The sequence below is a fragment of the Musa acuminata genome, chromosome BXJ3-1, assembly GCF_036884655.1.
Source record: "Musa acuminata AAA Group cultivar baxijiao chromosome BXJ3-1, Cavendish_Baxijiao_AAA, whole genome shotgun sequence".
NCBI classification, from domain to species: domain Eukaryota; kingdom Viridiplantae; phylum Streptophyta; class Magnoliopsida; order Zingiberales; family Musaceae; genus Musa; species Musa acuminata.
Genome location: NC_088349.1, coordinates 34,994,386 through 35,000,385, shown reverse-complemented (window position 1 = coordinate 35,000,385; position 6,000 = coordinate 34,994,386).

The window sequence follows — 6,000 nt, the reverse complement described above, 5'->3', positions numbered from 1 at the left end:
AAGGTTGAAAGGGAGACAAAAATATAATTGAAATGCATAAGATCGGATAATAGTGGTGAGTATACAAGATTATTTAATAATTATTATAGGTCACATGGGATCCAACATGAGATGACAGTTCTTGATACACCTCAGCATAATACAATTGCAGAGAGGATGAACCGCACCATCATGGAAAAGATCAGATGTATGCTTTCACAAGCCAAGCTACCCAAAAGGTTTTGGGATGAGGCTTTGAGAACTATAGTTGATGTGATCAACTTATCACTATGTATAGCCTTAGATGTGTTAGGATCAAGAGCACTAAGATTGGGGGGGGGGGGGTGTGAATTAGTGCAGCGAAAAACTTTCGACGTTTAAAACTATGTTCGTACGACAAGCATAATTTCGATAGAAAAGCCGATTTGTAAATTACGTTAACTTGAGATCAGGTAAGAAGCAGTTAAAATAAATCTATAAAGGTAGTTTGCAGTTATGATGGAAATCAGAATGTAAGCACAAACTGAAATACGATGTTCGTACGGTAAAAGTGATTTACGTCTAAATACCGATTCAAAAAATACTGAGCTTAGAAATTCAGTCGTAAAAACACAGAAGGCAACAAGCTATGGAGGAGGTTTGCAGTAAGGATAATAAGCTCAAAGTAAATGTAAACCAGAGAGCAGCGCGATTTTAGAGTGGTTCGGTCAATCTTGACCTACATCCACTTCTGGCTTCCTCCACCGATGAGGTCACCGACGTCCACTAGAGGCATTCCTTCAATAGGCGAAGGCCAACCACCCTTTTATAGATTCACTCCTTTTGACGGGCTTAGGAGATAACCCTTACAAACTTTTCTCTCCTCTCTTGAAAGATCAGAACTTGGAAGAAAAGAGAGAGAAGAACCTTTAACATATACAACACTTTTGAGCTCTAAAAATCATAGAGTAAGATCAGGATTTTGGTGGTTTTTGTTGCTCTTTCATTGCTGAAAGAGTGGGGTATTTATAGGCCCCAAACTAGTTTGAATTTGGAGCTCAAAACTATTATTTCCCGAAATTCCGGGGTCTGGCGGTTGCACCGCTTGGCAGAGCTCGAAGACTGAGCCTCTGGGTGGTGCCACCGCTTGTCAGGGGTGGTTGTACCACCTGGCAGAGCTCGAAGACCGAGCTCAGGCGGTGCCACCGCCTGACTAGGGCGGTTGCACCACCCAGCCAGAGCTTAGAGACCGAGCTCAAGCGGTTGCACCTCTGGCAGAGGCGGTTGCACCGCCTAGTCAAAACTTGGAGACTAAGCCCTGGGCGGTGCCACTGTTGACCCAGGCGGTGCCACCTCTGGCCAAGAGATCTGGGTCCGAATGGGTTGATCCATTCGGCCCAATTTGGTTCTTTCAAGGGTCCAATTGCCCCTAGATTAAGTTAATGGGATCACCTCCCATTTCTAACTTAATCTTCATGCTAACTACGATAATTCTTAAGACTTTTACTATAGCTTGCTCCGGTGCGTCAATCGCTTCTTCCGACGAGCTTCCGACGAACTTCCGGCGAACATCCGACGGACCTCCGGCGATGCTCCTGCAGACTTCCGGCAAACTCCTGGACTTGCGAAGATCCAATTGGCGAGTTTCGACGAGCTTCTTTTGGCAAGCTCCTGGACTTCTCAGATTTGTTCCCGTAGAACCTCCAACGATTGTCCGGACTTCCGTCGAGCTCTTGAACTTCCAACGTGATCATATTCTTGACTCCGGCGCAACTCGTGCTGCATGTCTTACTTTCATCATAGTTAATCCTACACACTTATCTCAACATATGGATTAGATAACAAATGACAATTGACGTCATCATCAAAATCCAAGATTCAACAATCTCCCCCAGTTTGATGATGACAATCAATTGATAACGGAGTTAACCTTAACTCCCCCTATCTATGTGCCATAATTGAGATAAGTCATTCTTGAATTCAAAGCCTTTGAATTCAAGAGACATACTGATAAGTTAAAATCATTTAACCTTATCAATACTCCCATCATGATATATCTCTCTAAAAATGATGTATGATGTCAAGGCTTGACATCCATTTTCAATCTTTCAAATGTGAATTTTGTAATGATAGTAGTTCATCATATGGTAAGATATCAACATGTAAAGTTTTGAAGTAAGATTTTGATATCTTAATATGATTCACACATTTCAAGTGTTTTAGCAATCATAGCATTTCTTCACATGGTAAGATATCAACATGTAAAATTACAATGCAAGTTCTTGATATCTTAACATGATGCAAATATGGCAATCATAGCATTAATTCATATACTTCATATATCTGCTTCTTTCAACATAATATGGTATTCGTAGCATCGATTCATATACTTCTCCCCCTTTGTCATCAACAAAAAGGAGAAAGATATAAACAACTATGTGTGATGCCATAAGTAGGTTCATGTCATTTATAGGATACAAACATCTCAAGAAAAATATGACATGGAGATAGCTTTCATTACTTCTTCCTCTTATGAGGTTACTCGAATGAAGTTAAAGATTGATAAGATTTTAAAGCATACTTCATTTTTACAAGGATCAAGATACGTGTGTGAATCAAATCCTTGTACGTAAACTATTTTGTCTAAAGAAATAAGAAAGAATTATCAAGTTTATTGCTCAAAGAGAATATTTTTCACATGATAAGTCTAAAAGATATGCATTTGCTAGATGATTTCTATTTGTCGTGAATCAAAGTCCGAAAGAGAATAATATATTCATGAAATCCGATTGGAACTAAAAATTTAATTTAACACTTTCATGCAATTGGACAAGACTATACAATCATGAAAACATGCTCATTGTTATGAAAATTTTGTATTAATTTCCAACATGTTATTTTAGGCATGTAATGGCAATTAAGTAATTTGATCATTCAATCAATAAAGTCTGAATAATAATTTTAACAAGTTTATGCATTCGGACACATCAACATGATAATACATCAACATCATGGTAATACATCAATATTATGTCACATGACACATCAATTTCAAGGCTATATTTCTTTCACATTCATCATTGAAGCCAAGACACAAGGTTTTCAAAGTTGGTATTATAGAAACATTTAATATCAACATGAAATATGACAATGAGTAATGAGATTGAGCAACGTAACCCTGCATATTCTTGCATCAAGTAACCATAAGGCATTGTGATCAAGTTGAGTAATATAAAGAGTTTACAACAATGTAATTGTTACAAGAAGAGGTTACTGTGTCCACATATACAAGCTTTATTCAGGAGGTGGAAAATTAAAGTGCCTAAATAAAGAGTCAAATTGTCGATGAATTAGTTGCAGTTCAAATAGGATTTGATCTTGCCGGTGTTCAAGCCGATCTTGTCTTTGTTCAAATCGGTCCATCTGAATCCCAATGTCTTCAATAGATGATGCATGTGCTTGCTCAATTAGATGTGCTTCCTCAAAGGGACAGATCGGAGGAGATTGAATGCTTCTAAAGACTGGTGTTTCGAGTTCTGGTTTAGGTTGAGGGTGATCGGTTCTTCTAGGCATTCTAACCCAATTACCATTTCTATAAACACATCTTAGTCGATGAAGTAGATTTTTGTTTATTATGCTAAACCTATCTACTTTCATTACTTCTTCATCGGGTGGGATTTGGATATCGTAGGCTTTAAGGATTCTAGTGATTACACCACCATATGGAAGCATCATGTCTCTCTTGGATAGTTCTATCATGTTTTGTTAGATGAGGTATCCAAAACAGATGTTATGTCCTTTCATGACCAATACATGGTTCCTAATTCCAATTTACTTACTTCATCATGATGATATTGTTTAGAGAGAATGATGCTAGATAGGATATGATGAAGTACTTTAGTATTTAGTGGTAGTAGGTGTTCACAGCTTTTAGGAACTATCACTAAGTTGGGATTACCGAAAATTGTTCCTAAGGCTTCAACATATGTTGTTCCAACTGTTTCATAGTCCCATGATCATCTAAAATAAAGTCCTCTATTTTTCACGGGAATGCTTATCATGTCACAAATGAATTTATCTGTAATAAAAATATGTTGTCCTAAGAGATAGGTGGACACTCTTTCTTCTTCATCTACTTGTAGATTGTTGTAAAACAGTCTAACAAGTCTTGGATAGATGGGTTCACTAATTTATAAAATAGGGAGTAGATCTAGGTTGGCAAACCATTGGATTTTCTCTAAGTCTCTTAGTTCATCTAAATTTACATGTTTTCCCTTGTTGACGCTTCTAAATTCAAAGGAGGAAAATTTTTCAGCATGATACTTTGAATCAAAGAGGGTAAGATCAAAATCTTCCACTAATCTCCTCTTTCCTTTGTCCCTTGAGGATCTTCTAGAGCCCATAACTACTGTTATTTGAGAGGATCGTAATGAGCAAGAGTAAATGAATCAAAAACAAAATTTAGAGGGCTCTTGGAGAATACCTTAAGTGAGATCTTCAAGAGAAAGAGAGATTGTTGATCCTTTGCTTCGAAATGGGGAGGATTTGGGATGCTAAGAGGAGAGAAATGGAGGTGGAGAAGCTTTGGAAGAGTAAAGAGGGGAAGGGAGTAAGTTGGGGTCAGTTCCACCGCCGGCCCTAGCTGGTTTAAAAAGGGGCAGGTTTGCGGGCGGTTGCACCGTTGGTTGGGGCGGTGCAACCTCTTGCAGCCCGTGATAGCCAGCGGTGCTACCGCTGGCTGGGGCGGTGCCACCGCCTGCAGGTAGTGAGCACTTGTTTTGGGTGCCTCAAAAATTGATCTACATTATTTGTCATGTTGCATAGAGTTTATCATTGTTCCTTTAGGAACCCAAATTAATTTATTCGGACTAATTTTCTTGAATGGACAATAATGTATTTTATGTCCATGCTTGCAACAAAAGTTGCATTTGCTTTGGTGTCCAACATGTAGGATGGGGCCTTTTATGAAGGTGGTTGGATTTTGGTGAGAATTTCTCACAAATCCGATTCCACTTCTTTTGGGAACGTGACCCTTGTTTGTAAGGATCATGTTCAAAGACTTGCTACCAACCTCGAATTTCTTCAAGGTGTCCATAAGTAGCAAGTTTTCCTTTTGGATAGTTTCTAGATCATTGCATGTTATACAAGAACCTAAACTATCATGATATTTAGTTTTCAACTTATCGAAATTACAAGTAAGACTATCATGCTCCTTTTTCAACGATTTGTATTTTCTACTAATAATCTTGCATTCATCAAATAAGTCATGGAAGGCATTTAATAACTCATCAAATGATAAATCTACATCAATTAAATTTGTTACCTCCTCTCCGATGGCCATTAAGGCGTGATGAGCAACTTGCTCAGTATTGGACTCCTCCTCTTCGGATGCGCTTGAATCATCCCATGTTGTTTTGAACGCCTTCTTCTTTAATGTTCTCTTCTTGGCTTGGGGACAATCATTCTTGTAGTGTCCCGGCTTTTTGCACTCATAGCAAATAACTTGGTCCCTTTTGGGTTCAAGTTTATTTTTTGTGTCATTTTTAAACTTGTTTCTCTTAATGAATTTTTTGAATTTCCTTGTTAGAAATACCAAGTCATCGTCATAGTCCTCATCACTTGAGTTTTCTCTCAAGTGGTCATCTAAAGTTTTAAGTGTCATATCCTTCCTGTTCTTTGGAAGGATGTCTTCTTGCTCTTCATGAGCCTTGCATGTCATTTCATAGGTCATTAATGACCCGATTAGTTCTTCAAGAGGGAAGTTGTTTAAATCTTTAGCCTCTTGAATAGCAGTGACTTTAGGGTCCCAACTCTTAGGAAGGGATCTTAGAATCTTATTCACGAGCTCAAAATCCGAAAAACTTTTGCCGAGTCCTTTTAGACCATTGATGACATCCGTGAAACGGGTGTACATGTCGCCAATAGTCTCGCTCGGTTTCATTCAGAAAAGTTCGAAAGAGTGTATCAAAAGATTGATTTTTGACTCTTTCACTCTACTTGTGCCTTCGTGAGTCACTTCGAGTGTATGCCAAATATCAAACG